Source organism: Coregonus clupeaformis, chromosome 21 (assembly GCF_020615455.1).
Source record: "Coregonus clupeaformis isolate EN_2021a chromosome 21, ASM2061545v1, whole genome shotgun sequence".
NCBI lineage: Eukaryota > Metazoa > Chordata > Actinopteri > Salmoniformes > Salmonidae > Coregonus > Coregonus clupeaformis.
In genome coordinates, this window is record NC_059212.1 from 18609692 (window position 1) to 18625759 (window position 16068).

Sequence of the window (16068 nt, forward strand, 5' to 3'; positions counted from 1 at the left end):
AGTGACAACAAATATATAAATATAGCTTTTTTCCATTAGTTAACAACATGAAAGCAGATCTAATTAAATGGAATAATCTTCCCATAAATCATACAGGTAGAATAAACCTCTTTTATAAACTGGATGGTTCCTGAGCCCTGAATGCTGATTGGCTGACAGCCGTGTTATATCATACCGTATACCACAGATATGACAAAACATTTCTAATTACGTTGAGGGTGGTTTTAACCTTCCAGACTTGTAATTGTATCAACTCTCTACCCAAGGCTTTTACTTGCGACGTGTAGTTGAATGCACTAAAGAGGAACAATGGGTACATATTGAAGATGCACATACTCATCCCCAGAAACTTTTTAGGTGTTTATTTTCAAAGGATAAAGCTAAGAACATGAACAATTTCATAGTTAAGAACACTATAACGATATGGAAGAAATAACCAATATCACTCCCTAGAAACACAAGTCTATGGAATAATCCTTGGATAGCTTTTCAGAACTCACCGATAATTTGGCACACATGGAAAACTAAAGGCATTGAAACCGTAAATGACTTGGTAACAGGAAATAAAAAAAATTCCATGACAGAATTAAAAAGCAATTTTGGACTGACCAATGTAGATAGTTTCAAATACATGGAACTTAAAAGTTCCATACTGTATCACGTAATTTCAATTTGAAATTTTTTGGACATCAGAGCAACCTTGGGGGAATTGTATTTGAGTCAGAAAATGATGTTCATATGATATGGAAGATCTACAAAACCTTGCAGAAGGCATATCCAACTGACAATCTCTTAGAAAAACATATAAACTAATCGAACCAAGATTTAAAAATAACTGATGTTGGCACAAGATGGAGGGAAAGTTGGAGCATAACTAACAAAATTACAGTTAACAAAAATGTACGTTTGCTCCAGTATAAACTAATGTATATAATTTATACAAGAGACAGAATTCAAAAGTTCTATAGCACAACGGCAGAGTCGTGTCTCAAGTGTAAAACTAATATCGACTCAATAATCCATGCTTTCTGGGAACACTATAAAGTTTGGAGGTTGTGGGCAGAGCTAGCAAGTTGGCTCTCAGAAGTATTACAATGTAAACTTACTTTTAATCCATCTGTCTGCATATTTCAAGACATGACAGACATATGGGGGTGTAGTGAGGCTGGACGATTCTTTTCTCATCACTCATTTTGAAAAAATGTATACTAAATACTTGGAAGTCATTCAATCAGCCATCATTGACACATTAGAAAAATCAAATTATTTATTGAAATATTGAAATAGCATGGGCGACTGGGAAAAACTAATTGGTACAATTTAAGACCAAGTGCCAAACAATAATGCAGGCACTAGGGATGGGGGTGTGAGCATGCAGGTCTGGGCAGAAGAGATGTAGTCATTGTTTGTATGTGTTTGTAAGTTGTAGTTCGTATGTATGTTTTTTTGTTTTTGTGGAATGTAGAAAAAATTAATAATTTGCAGTTATACTTCAAACAATTTATCCAATCAACATTACTTTACAAACGTATTTATCTTAAATTCTCTTTCTCTACTGCAGTGAGGTCAGGTGGACAGTCTGAGTACTATGACAACTGACACCACAGGAGGCTGAGTGAGCCAGTGTAAGGGACAAGTTTTGGAAACCCTGAATTACACCACAGCAGAAGGTTTCAGAGATCCATCTAAGAGCTTCACTCTTCATCATGCCCTTTCTGTGATGGGAAAGAACTAGAGAATAGAGAGATACATCAGGGAGAGAAGATATTGGTAAGCACTGGTCAAGCTTTAGTAGATAAAGTGGAAATCTAGCCTATAGAGTTAAGACTGTACAGTGCCTTCAGAAAGTATTCACACTCTCACTTTTTCCACATTTTTTGTGTTACAGCCTGAATTTAAAATGTATTAAATTGAGATGCTTTGTCACTGGCCTACATGCAATACCCCATAATGTCAAAGTGGAATTATGTTTTTAGAAATGTGTACAAATTCATTAAAAATGGAAAGCTGAAATGTCTTGAGTCAAGAAGTATTCAACCCCTTTGTTATGGCAAGCCTAAGTAAGTTCAGGAGTAAGAATGTGCTTAGCAAGTCACGTAATAAGTTGCATGCACTCACTCTGTGTGCAATAATAGTGTTTAACGTGATTTTTTAATGACTACCTAATCTCTGTACCCAACACATACAATGATCTGTAAGGTCCCTCAGTCGAGCAGTGTATTTCAAACACAGATTCAACCACAAAGGCCAGGGAGGTTTTCCAATGCCTCGCAAAGAAAGGCACCTATTGGTAGATAGGTAAAAAAAGCAGAAATTGAATATCTCTTTGAGCATGGTGAAGTTATTAATTACATTTTGGATGGCGTATCAATACACCCAGTCACTACAAAGATACAGGTGGCCTTCCTAACTCAGTTGCCCGAGAGGAAGGAAACCGCGCAGGGATTTCACCATGAGGCCAATGGTGAATTTTAAACAGTTACATAGTTTAATGGCTGTGATAGGAGAGAACTGAGGATGGATCAACAACATTGTAGTTACTCCACAATACTAACCTAATTGACAGAGTGAAAAGAAGGAAGCCTGTACATAATATTAATATTCCAAAACATGCATCCTGTTTGCAACAAGGCATTAAAGTAATACTGCAAAAAAATGTGTCAAAGCAATTCACTTTTTGTCACGAATACAAAGTGTTATGTTTGGGGCAAATCCAATACAACACATAACTGAGTACCACTCTCCATATTTTCAAGCATAGTGGTGGCTGCATCATGTTATGGGTATGCTTGTAATCGTTAAGATCTGGGGTGTTTTTTGGGATAAAAAAGAAACGGAAAAAGCACAGGAAAAAGCCTAGAGGAAAACCTGCTTCAGTCTGCTTTCCACCAGACACTGGGAGATTCATTCACCTTTCAGCAGGACAATAACCTAAAACACAAGGCCAAATCTACACTGGAGTTGCTTACCAAGAAGACAGTGAATGTTCTTGAGTGGCCGAGTTACAGTTTTGACTTAAATCTAATTGAAAATCTATGGGAAGACTTGAAAATGGTTGTCTAGCAATGATCAACAACTTGAAGAATTTTTAAAGAATAATGGGCAAGTGTTGCACAATCCAGGTGTGGAATGCTCTTAGAGACTTACCCAGAAAGACTCACAGCTGTAATCATTGCAAAAGGTGCTTCTACAAAGTATTGACTCAGGGGTGTGAATACGTATGTAAATGAGATATTTCTGTATTTCATTTTCAATAACTTTGCTGAAATTTCTAAAAACATGTTTTCATTTGGTCATTATGGGGTATTGTGTGTAGATGGGTGAGAATTTTTGAAATATTTAATCCATTTTGAATTCAGGCTGTAACACAACAAAATGTGCGATAAGTCAAGGGGTATGAATACTTTCTGAAGGCACTGTATTACATCAAACGTGCCATAGCAATAAAACATTGTCTTTGTTTACAAACTAGCTTATGAACAAACACTTCCTCTTTCTGAAAACTAAAAGCATATACTTGTTTAGGGAGTCTACCTAGTAGTAGTAAAAGTGGGTTTTTACAGTGCCCAGAACCATTCTGTGGATTCATTTAGCCACCGTGACAATACAACATTGCAAGTGATGAAAATGTGTCCTAAATCTTGGACTCTTCAATATAAGGCCCTTGATTTGTCACTTAAACATCTTAATACACTGATAAATTACTATTTTTTTATGACACTTCACATAAGTGTAACAGTTGATGACACTTCAGCTACATCCTCATCACCTCCTTAATCCATTCACTAACCAATTACCTAGGCTAAATATTTAACTAGACTTAACTATCAGAAAGACTGGATGGCTACGTATTTTAATACTTTTGAAGTAACATTTCACAAGGTAAGTAACACATTCTAATGGTGTAGACTTATCAAGACCTGAAGATAAGAACCAACTCTCATAACAGGATACTGTAAAAAGTGTAATTTGGAATCACTTTGACTAACCAACTGACCACCAATTCCTCTTAAAAGTATAATTACTAGCATGACACATACAGAATACCAATCCTATATGACAAATACAGGCTATATATTGACAAAGGCAGGTGATAAAATCTGATGCATTATGATAATACTGTTATAATTCTTTACTTAAAAAATAAAATATATTTCAATGCAGTTTTGGTCTGATTTTTTGGGTTTGAATAAGAACGTTGCTTTATGAATGTTTACATGTGGTTACATAGTCACTCACAACAAAAATATATATTTTATACTTTTGCTTATGATATTGAAATACTAGAATAAAAAAATTAAAATGATATTCAAGAATCTGGAAATTAACTTAGCACGCACCTGAGACTCAGCGATGTCGGCCCTTTCCTCAGCCTCGTCCAGCTCATGCTGTATTTTGTGGACTTGCCCAGATGGTTGTTGGCCTGCTTCTCCTGTGACACGGAAACACAACAAGCATAATTATAGCAAAAGCAGAGACCGATACACTTAAGCAAGCGAAAGGTCCCCAATATTATAAGTAAGTCCACACTTACAGCTTCCTCGGCAGCTCTTTTGTAGGCTTTCACCATCTGCTGCAGCTTATCGACAAGGTCTTGGAGGCGGGCCATATTCTTGCAGTCCTCATCAGTCTGTAAAGACAGAATCCATAGCAAATAGCAGTTAGTTGATGAAAAGCACAAATCTATGCTTGCCTGTCATGGTAACAACTATATAAAAAAAGATTACCTGGTAGGTGATCGAAAAGTTCTTGAAGGCGGGCCATATTCTTACGGTCCTCCTCATTCTGTCCCAAAAAAGTTAAACCCATTTGTTATAAGGTTGAAAGACTGGACAGCCAATGACAGAGTTACTAAAGATATCTGGTAGGTCAGCTCCTTGATGCACCTCTCATATTTAGGAATTCCTTTGCTTGCATCAGCACCCTTCTTCTGCTCAGCCTCAACCTCATTCTCCATCTCCTTCACTTGTCACAACAAATAAATAACATTTATGTTACAGGATGCAGTATTATTATTTTGCAAATGTCTCAATATGTAATGTAAAGTTACACTTACCCTGGCCTCCAGCTTCTCCACCTGCTTCTTGCCCCCTTCAAAGCTATTTGTTCAGCCTCATCCAGACGGTGCTGCAGGTCCTTGATGGTTTGCTCCATGTTCTTCTTCATACGCTCCAGGTGAGAACTGGTGTCCTGCTCTTTCTTCAGCTCCTCTGCACTCCTGCACTGCCTCCTCTGCCTCAGTCTGAAGCTGGTTTGTGTCGCCCTCCAGCTTCTCCTTTTGGTTTGGCAGGCTGGTGTTCTACAGATGGGAATATGTTTCCACTGTTATAGAGTGGGACACTCCACAGGAAATAAACAATACAACAGTAACATACTATTGCTAAATTCCCTAAATAATCATTTTCACACCGGTGAGTTCAGCAGCTGCACCCTCTCACTGATGTCCAGCAGCTCTTGCTTAGCCAGCTTGCGACCTCTCTGAGTCTGTTCAAGACAGTTAGTTAGCACCTCCAGCTCTGCTTGTATCAGATTGTTATGTCTCTCTACAATGGCAATGTTCTCCTTCAGATCATTATTGGAACGAAGAGAGTCATCCAACTGGAGTTGGGCATCCTAGAAGACAAGACATTTGTACAATGAATTAAGTCAATTGCTTTTTACCAGATGTAGACCTTAAATAATCTGATATGTTTTACTCCGGATTTACCTTCAGATGAGCATGAACGCTCTTCAGCTGATTCTGGGCCTCTGATGCCTGCCTGTTGGATTGGCTGAGCTGGATTTCCTTCTTCTTCAGCCTAAGGGCTTCGGTCCTGCTCTGGCGCTCTGCCTCGAGCTCTACAGGGTATCAATGTTCCTCTGCAGATTCCTCTTGGACTGGTCCATCTCCTTGTCCTTTTCAGCCAGCTTGCGCTCAATATCAGCCATTACCTGATTGAACTCTAGCTGGGCTCTCAGAATCTTACCCTCTTCATGCTCCAGAGAAGCCTGTTAGATCACAATGGTTCAGGTTTATTATAAAGGTGTACAGTATAAGTTCGTACAAGATATTATGAATCGATACTGGACAGAGGGCACCTACTTCAGCTTCCTCCAGAGCAGATTGGATCTCACTTTTCTCCTTTTCCAGCTGTTTCCTTATTTTCTCCAGCTCGTGGATGCTCTTTCCTCCCTCGCCAAGTTGCTGAGTAAGGTCGGAAATCTCAGCTGTGAGGAATCTGTTGGAAACAATCAAACAAAAATGTCATTTAAAAGAAAGGATCATGCACCTCTAATTTAAGATATTTATCTACGGCTTAAAATGTTTACTTTGTCAAAGTTTTTTTGTTTCTTGTTCAGAGCAGCAGCAGCGGCATTAGATCTCTCCACATCTACCATGAGATCTTCAATCTCATTCTGCAGTCTGTGTTTGGTCTTCTCCAAGGAGGAACACTTGGCGTTCACTGCCTCCACAGCTTCTTCAGCATCCTGCAGGCGTTGATCCAGTTTCTTCCTAGTTTAAAGAATCAGAAACAGGAGAAATGTAGTATCTGCAGTGTGATTTATTTTGCTTCATAGGTAAATTAACCTTGGACACTTACTAATAGCTGCGTGGTCAGCTATCAGACAAACTTTTTGTTTGTCTTACATTTTAGAAGAAACATAAGACAAACAAAAAAGCCTATCTGCTACAAGAGAAACAGTGTCTTTCTTCAAAAACATTTCAGTAGAAGAGTGGATACATTTCTGTTATGACTGTCATGATTTCTTACTTAGCTTCCTCCAGTTCTTCAGTTTTCTGAATGGCATCAGTCTCATACAATGAGGGTAAAAAGTATTTGATCCCCTGCTGATTTTGTACATTTGCCCACTGAAAAAGACATGATCAGTCTATAATTTTAATGGTAGGTTTATATGAACAGTGAGAGACAGAATAACAACAAAAAGATCTTCTCCAAGTCATTAAGGTTTCAAGCCTGACGTTTGGCAACTCGAACTTTCAGCTCCCTCCACAGATTTTCTATGGGATTAAGATCTGGAGACTGGCTAGGCCACTCCAGGACCTTAATGTGCTTCTTCTTGAGCCACTCCTTTGTTGCCTTGGCCATGTGTGTTTTGGGTCATTGTCATGCTGGAATACCCATCCACAACCCATTTTCAATGCCCTGGCTGAGGGAAGGAGGTTCTCCCCCAAGATTTGATGGTACATGGCCCCGTCCATCGTCCCTTTGATGCGGTGAAGTTGTCCTTTCCCCTTAGCAGAAAAACACCCCCAAAGCATAATGTTTCCACCTCCATGTTTGACGGTGGGGATGGTGTTCTTGGGGTCATAGGCAGCATTCCTCCTCCTCCAAACACGGCGAGTTGATTTGATGCCAAAGAGTTCGATTTAGGTCTCATCTGACCACAACACTTTCACCCAGTTCTCCTCTGAATCATTCAGATGTTCATTGGCAAACTTCAGACGGATGTGCTTTCTTGAGCAGGGGGACCTTGCGGGCACTGCAGGATTTCAGTCCTTCACGGCGTAGTGTGTTACCAATTGTTTTCTTGGTGACTATGGTACCAGCTGCCTTGAGATCATTGACAAGATCCTCCTGTGTAGTTCAGGGCTGATTCCTCACCGTTCTCATGATCATTGCAACTCCACAAGGTGAGATCTTGCATGGAGCCCCAGGCCGAGGGAGATTGACAGTTATTTTGTGTTTCTTCCATTTGCGAATAATCGCACCAACTGTTGTCAACTTCTCACCAAGCTGCTTGGCGATGGTCTTGTAGCCCATTCCAGCCTTGTGTAGGTCTACAATCTTGTCCCTGACATCCTTGGAGAGCTCTTTGGTCTTGGCCATGGTGGAGAGTTTGGAATCTGATTGATTGATTGCTTCTGTGGACTGGTGTCTTTTATACAGGTAACAAGTTGAGATTAGGAGCACTCCCTTTAAGAGTGTGCTCCTAATCTCAGCTCGTTACCTGTATAAAAGACACCTGGGAGCCAGAAATCTTTCTGATTGAGAGGGGGTCAAATACTTATTTCCCTCATTAAAATGCAAATCAATTTATAACATTTTTAACATGCGTTTTTCTGGATTTTTTTGTTGTTATTCTGTCTCTCACTGTTCAAATAAACCTACCATTAAAATTATTGACTGATCATTTCGTTGTCAGTGGGAAAACGTACAAAATCAGCAGGGGATCAAATACTTTTTTCCCTCACTGTACTTAGTTCTCTACTGAGCCACCTCAGAGTTAGCCTTGGACATGCCATGCTGCAGCCAAGCTTTGGCTTCCTGTTGTTCCTCATACTGCTCTATAAGCAGGTCACTGTCATGGCGAGCAGACTGCACTGCATGGTCTAGTGCATTTTTTGCTTGGGAGACAAATATTTTCACACATTGTGTATTATTAGCTAAGGAGATTACAGTATCTTATATAGCTTCAGATGAACATATTCATCTCTCACCTTTGTCTCCTCCTGCAGTTGTCTTTTGAGGTCCTCAATCTGCTGAGTGTAGGACAGCTTCCCTCTACTCAGCTGAGATACAAGGGATTCCTTTTCCTCAAGCTGACTGGAAAGCTGCCCTAGTGAAGTAAATTATGAAACTGTTAAGATTTCACTGCCTTGATCAGTGTGGAAGAAGGCATAATTTACTAATATTGATTATCATTTATCATAAGCTCTTAGCATGTTGTTACAACCTAGGCAGGTTGAGAATTTTTGCAATCAAGGTGACAGACAGTGACACATTCAATAACACCTTGCACACTCTTGCCTGCATCTAGCTGATCTAGGGTGTAATCATTAGTTCAACAGTTGCAAACGAGAGTTTCTATTGGACAAATTCAGGTATGTTTATCCTTGTTTCATTTCGTTTGCTTCCATTTAAGAAACATTTTTCAACAGAATCGGCACAATGAATACACGCACACACAGTTCACTTTCATAGCAGCCACATACAAACAGCTCATTGTATATATAATTCCGTCTCGCATCTATCTACGCATTCTCCTCTCACCTTTTCCCTTCGCTTGTGGACTTCAGTGCACAACACATCAGCTGTCTGTGACCAGGCGAAAGTGAAAGAAATATATACTACGAAATACAGCTCTCTGTCTTTCTCTCTCTCTCTCTTGCTTCTCCTTAATTTGGGAATACATGAATTTGTTCAAAACTGTTCAACTATTATATTTCTCTCTCTTTGAGTCAACTACTCACCACATTTTATGCACCGTGGTGCTACCCTACAGAGTGCTGTTGAGGCTACTGTAGACCTACATTGCAAAACAGTGTGTTTTAATCAATTATTTAGTGACGTGAATATATTTAGTATAGTTTTATCTAAAAGTAATAACTTTTTTTATGTTTCACTTTTATTTTTTCTGAAATTCACTGAGTACGATGGTCCTCCCCTTCCTCCACTGAGGAGCCTCCACTGCTTGAACCCATTTGCAGTCCACATTGTTCTAAGTAATTGCATGGCTTCAATAGCATTCACACTGATATATAGGGGCTAGGCCTACTGTAAATTGCATTATGGCTGAGAATGGACATGCCAAACATTGTCAATAAGCAAGATGAAATTAATTATTGATAAGGCCTAAAAAGACAATTAATAATTTGAATCAAATTCTAAACAAAACGAATCATCAACTTGTTTTATATAGGCTATGTCACACTGACAGGCACCATAATTTCTCCCTGTGGGCATATAATATTAAAACAACAAAGACTATGGAGGGTTTTAAGCACATCCAAGCTTTTCACAGTAGCTGGACAAAGATCCAATATAAAGAGAAAGGGAGAATGTCCACTCACCGTTATACTGCTCCCAAATAGGCCTATGTTTTAATAATATAATAGAAACCATCTTACAGATCAGATCGCATTCACACATCTCCAGAAGTTGCATTGCAAGCGTGCCACGGATGTTGTCACCATAAAACCAGGAAGGTGAATCATTCCAATAACTTTGGTTGTAATAGTATTTTACGAAAAACAAGCGAAACGTTTTTTTTTAACAACAATAATAAATAAATGGAAAATGTACTACATCATGAAATAGCCAGGATAAAAAAGACACACATTGCTGTCGAACCAGCCTATGTTATATTAGGCCTAAGGAAGGGCTTGAGTTTTGAACATATGAAACGGAAAACAAGCAACTTGTACAGGTTACATATAACTTCTAGGTATTCACAGATGTTCTCATCTCTCGTTTCATGATGGGCATGGACACGTAGCTTACATCAGTGAGGGGGTTTTACGCACATCCAAAACGGGACCAGCATGGCTAAAATAATGTGGGCCTGCCTACAATGCATAGATAAAAAAGCAATGTCAGCTCACTGTTTTACTCATTTACATTTTAGTCATTTAGCAGACGCTCTTATCCAGAGCGACTTACAGTTAGTGAGTGCATACATTTTTTAAAATATTTTTTCCCCCATACTGGCCCCCATGGGAATCGAACCACCATCCTGGCGTTGCAAGCGCCATGCTCTACCAACTGAGCTACACAGGGCCCAAACTTCTCTCAAACTTGATATTTTAATAAAGAGGAGTGGAGGCTATGCTTGGTTTTTTATCAAATAAAACGAAATGGAAAAAACAATCTTTTTTTTATATTTCTAAATGCGAAGCACACAGACACCAAAAGCACATTAGGCTACTCTTGTTCCATGCGTCAAGGCTGGATAGGCAGCGAAAAATTCAAAATTAATGCCATAACCAACTGCATTACCACTCAAATCAGCTTTAGGTTGGTTTTACATATCAGCGCTGCCTGAAATTAGCACTTTAGATTACGTTTTTAAGGACACACCTAAAATATTTCCACCCCACCCATCTGAGCACAAGCGAGCTGATATAAGACAGGTAAATTGCCGAACCTGAAGTTAGGGCTGGAAAATCAGTGTGACAGTTTTCACATGACGAAATTGCAAACTAACGTGCGTTTGACACGAGCGCCACTTTAACACCAGCTGAAAATATAGAGCCCCAGGAGCACGAGCACCGAGTCAATGAGCAGCGGTACCAGGTAGTTGAGGTGATTGACGTAAAATGTAAATGTACGTAGGGGTAAAAGTGACTAGGCAATCAGGATATATAACAAACAGAGTAGCAGCAGCGAATGTAAAGAGTGTGAAAGTGTGTGTGTGTGTGTGTGTGTGTGTGTGTGAGTAGTGTATGTGCTTGTATGTATATGTGTGTGCTGGAGTGTCAGTATAGTGGGCCATGGGGCGGCGCACAATTGGCCCAGCGTCGTCCAGGGTAGGGGAGGGAATGGCCGACCGGGATGTAGCTCAGTTGGTAGAGCATGGCGTTTGCAACGCCAGGGGTGTGGGTTCGATTCCCACGGGGGGCCAGTATGAAAAATAAAAAAATAATGTATACACTCACTAACTGTAAGTCGCTCTGGATAAGAGCGTCTGCTAAAATGAAAAAAAAAAGTTACAAAAAAAAAATAGTGCTTCTGCATCACTTGCTGTTTGGGGTTTTAGGCTGGGTTTCTGTATAGCACTTTGTGACATATGCTGATGTAAAACTGGCTTTATAAAGACATTTGATTGATTGAGTGTGTGGGTAGAGTCCAGTGAGTGTGCATAAAGCCAGTGCAAAAAGTAGGGGGTCAATGCAAATAGTCCAGGTAGACATTTGATTAACTGTTCAGCAGTCTTATGGCTTGGGGGTAGAAGCCGTTCAGGAGCCTTTTAGTTCCAGACTTGGCACTCTGGTACCGCTTGCCGTGGGGTAGCAGAGAGGACAGTCTATGACTTGGGTGGCTGGAGTCTTTGACCATTTTTACCGCCTGGTAAAACCGCCTGGACCGCCTGGAATAGAGGTCCTGGATGGCAGGGAGCTCAGCCCCAGTGATGTACTGGGCCATACGCATTACCCTCTGTAGCGCCTTACGGTCAGATGCCAAGCAGTTGCCAAACCAAGCGGTGATGCAGCCAGTCAAGATGCTCTCAATGGTGCAGCTGTAGAACTTTTGAAGGACCTGAGAGCCCATGCCAAATCTTTTCAGCCTCAAGACACGCTCCACTACAGCCCTGTCAATGTGAATGGGGGTGTGCTCAGCCCTCCGTTTCCTGTAGTCCACGATCAGCTCCTTTATCTTGCTGACGTTTAGGGAGAGGTTGTTTTCCTGCCACCACACTGCCAGGTCTCTTACCTCCTCCATATAGGCTGTCTCATCGTTGTGTGTTAGGCCTTGTTGTGTTGGAGTCGTGCGCAGCCATACAGTCGTGGGTGAACAGGGAGTACAGGAGGGGACTAAGCACGCACCCCTGAGGGGCCCCCGTGTTGAGGGTCAGCGTGGCGGATGTGTTGTTGCCTACCCTCACCAGCTGGGGGCAGCCCGTCAGGAAGTCCAGGATCCAGTTGCAGGTGTTCAGTCCCAGGGTCCTTAGCTTAGTGATTGAAGGGCACCTTTTGTCCAGGTGGGAAAGGGAAGTGTGGAGTGCAATAGAGATTGCGTCATCTGTGGATCTGTTGGGGCCGTATGCAAATTGGAGTCGGTCCAGGGTTTCTGGGATGATGGTGTTGATGTCAGCCATGACCAGCCTTTAAAAGCATTTCATGGATACAGATGTGAGTGCTACGGGGCGATAGTCATTTAGACAGGTTACCTTGGCATTCTTGGGCACATGGACGATGGTGGTCTTCTTGAAACATTTAGGTACTACAGTCTGGGTCAGGGAGAGGTTGAAAATGTCAGTGAAGACACTTGCCAGCTGGTCAGCGCATGCTCTGACTAAGCGTCCTGGTAATCAGTCTGGCCCTGCGGCCTTGTGAATGTTAAACTGTTTAAAGGTCTTACTCACATTGGCTACAGAGACATTGATCACACAGTCATCCAGAACAGCTGGTGCTCTAATGCATGGTTCAGTGTTGCTTGCCTCGAAGCGATAATAGAATGAATTTAGCTCGTCTGGTAGGCTCGCGTCACTGGGCAGCTCGTGGCTGGGTTTCCCTTTCTAACCCGTGATAGTTTGCAAACCCTGGCACATCTGACAAGCGTCAGAGCTGGAGTAGTAGGAATCGATCTTAGTCCTGTATTGACGCTTTGCCTGTTTAATGGTTCGTCGGAGGGCGTAGCAGGATTTCTTATAAGCCTCCGGATTAGTGTCCCGCTCCTTGAAAGCGGCAGCTCTAGCCTTTAGCTCAGTGCGGATGTTGTCTGTAATCTATGGCTTCTGGTTGGGATATGTACGTACGGTCACTGTGGGGACGACATCGTCAATTAACTTATTAATGAAGCCGGTGACTAATGTGGTAAACTCAATGCCATCGGATGAATCCAGGAACATATTCCAGTCTGTGCTAGCAAAACAGTCCTGTAGCTTAGCATCCGCATCATTGGACCACTTCCTGTTTGAGTTTTTGCTTGTGAGCAGGAATCAGGAGGATAAAGTTATGGTCAGATTTACCAAATGGAGGGTGAAGGTGATCTAGAGTTTTTTCGCCTCTAGTTGAACAGGTGACATGCTGGCATCATCGGTCACTGGGAGCGCGGCCTCTGGTTGAGCATTTTCTTGTTTGCTTATGGCCCTATACAGCTCGTTGAGTGCGGTCTTAGTGCCAGCATCGGTTTGTGGTGGTAAATAGACAGCTACAAAAAATATAGATGTAAACTCTCTTGGTAAATCGTATGAGGTATTCTAACTCAGGTGAGCAGAACCTTCGAGACTTCCTTAATTTTAGAGACAGGGGCGCAACTTTGGTTTTAGAAGTGGGGGGGACATAATTGTTTTAAACACACCGCATGGTCCTGAAGCACACCGTTGCCTCGATTTGTATCACATTCCAATAATAAAACTGGGGGGGACAAAAATGCAATTTCAGAATGTGGGGGGACATGTCCCCCCCGTCCCCAGTGAAAGTTGCGCCCCTAATTAGAGATCTCACACCAGCTATTGTTAACAAAGAGACACACACTACCCCTCTTGAGTTTACCTGACGCTGCTGTTTTGTCCTTCCGATGTATAGAAAAAAACTGCTAGATTTATATTTTTCATGTCCTTGTTTAGCCACGACTCTGAAAACCTAGGATATTACAGTTCTTCAGATGACGTTGATAGGATAGTGAATGGAGCTCGTCCAGTTTATTCTCTAGTGATTGAATGTTTGCCAATAGAACAGAGGGTAGAGGCAGTTTAACCACCATGTAGTCTCTATCCCGCACGCCGGCCTCTCTAACACTGCCTCTTCCTTTTTTTGAATGCCGGGGTTTTGGCCTGGTACGGTATGACCAGTACAATCTTAGAAAAAAGGGTTCTTCGGCTGTCCCATTGGAGAACCCTTTTTGGTTCCAGGTAGTAGAACTCTTTTGTGTTCCACGTAGAACCCTCTGTGAAAAGGGTTATACCTGGAACCAAAAGGGTTATACCTGGAACCAAAAAGGGTTCTTCAAAGGGTTCTCCTATGGGGACAGCCGAAGAACCCTTATTGGTTAAGTTGCAACGGAGGGTGCAGAGCTGGTGGCCCGGGTAGCATGGCCAGCCTTAGCAATATGCTTGTTGAAATGTTTAATTATCGTAGATTTATCGGTAGTGACAGTGTTTCCTAGCCTCAGTGCAGTGGGCAGCTGGGAGTAGGTGCTCTTATTCTCCATGGACTTAACAGTGTCCCAAAACCTTTTGGAGTTAGTGCTACAGGATGCACATTTCTGTTTGAAAAAGTTAGCCTTTGCTTTCCTAACTGATTGTGTATATTGGTTCCTGACTTCCCTGAAAAGTTGCATATCGTGGGGGCTGTTCGATGCTAATGCAGTACGCCACAGGATGTTTTTGTGCTGGTCAAGGGTAGTCAAGTCTGAGGAGAACCAGGGGCTATATCTGTTCTTAGTTCTGAATTTTTTGAATGGGGCATGCTTATTTAAGATGGAGAGGAAAGCACTTTTAAAGAACAACCAGGCATCCTCTACTGACGGAATGAGGTCAATATCCATCCAGGATACCCGGGCCAGGTCAAATAGAAAGGCCTGCTCGCTGAAGTGTTTTAGGGAGCGTTTGACAGTGATGAGGGGTGGTCGTTTGACCGCAGACCCATTATGGACGCAGGCAATAAGGCAGTGATTGCTGAGATCCTGGTTGAAGACAGCGGAGGTGTATTTAGAGGGTAAGTTAGTCAGGATGATATCTATGAGGGTGCCCATGTTTACGGATTTAGGGTTGTACCTGGTTGGTTCCTTGATAATTTGTGTGAGATTGAGGGCATCTAGTTTAGATTGTAGGACGGCCGGGGTGTTAAGCATATCCCAGTTTAGGTCACCAAGCAATACGAACTCTGAGGATAGAAGGGGGGCAATCAATTCACATATGGTGTTCAGGGCACAGCTGGGGGCTGAGGGGGGTCTGTAGCAAGCGGCAACAGTGAGAGACTTATTTCTGGAAAGGTGGATTTTTAGAAGTAGAAGCTCAAACTGTTTGAGCACAGACCTGGATAATATGATAGTTCTATCTAGATCTAAAATGTTGTAGTTGGGAATGGACATTTCAGAATCTTTGGTGGCCTTCCTAAGCCAGGATTCAGACACTGCTAGAACATCAGGGTTGGTGGAGTGTGCTAACGCAGTGAATAACTCAAACTTAGGGAGGAGGCTTCTGATGTTAACATGGAAGAAACCAAGGCTTTTGCAGTTACAGAAGTCAACAAATGATAGCGCCTGGGGAGCAGGAGTGATACTGGGGGCTACAGGGCCTGGGTTAACCTCTACATCACCAGAGGAACAGAGGAGGAGTAGAATAAGGATACGGCTAAAGGCTTTAAGAACTGGTCTTCTAGTGCGTTGGGTACAGAGAATAAAAGGGGCAGATTTCTGGGCGTTGTAGAATAGATTCAGGGCATTATGTACAGACAAGGATATGGAAGGATATGAGTACAGTGGAGGTAAACCTAAGCGTTGGGTAAAGATGAAAGAGATAGCATCACTGGAGGCACCGATTGAGCCAGTCTCCGCGTGTGTGGGGGGTGGGACAAAGGAGCTATCTGAGACAGGTTGAGCAGGACTGGGGACTCTACATTGAAAAAGTACAGTTAGAACTAACCGAAACAACAATAGGCAAGGCATATTGACATGGGAGAGA

The 16068-nt window shown here is 41.9% G+C and overlaps 1 pseudogene; it reads right to left on the reverse strand.

Moving 5' to 3' along the window:
- Positions 1-1704: 1704 nt before the first annotated feature.
- On the reverse strand, positions 1705-9887 carry LOC121534435 (annotated as a pseudogene).
- Between the last annotated feature and the right edge of the window lie 6181 nt (positions 9888-16068).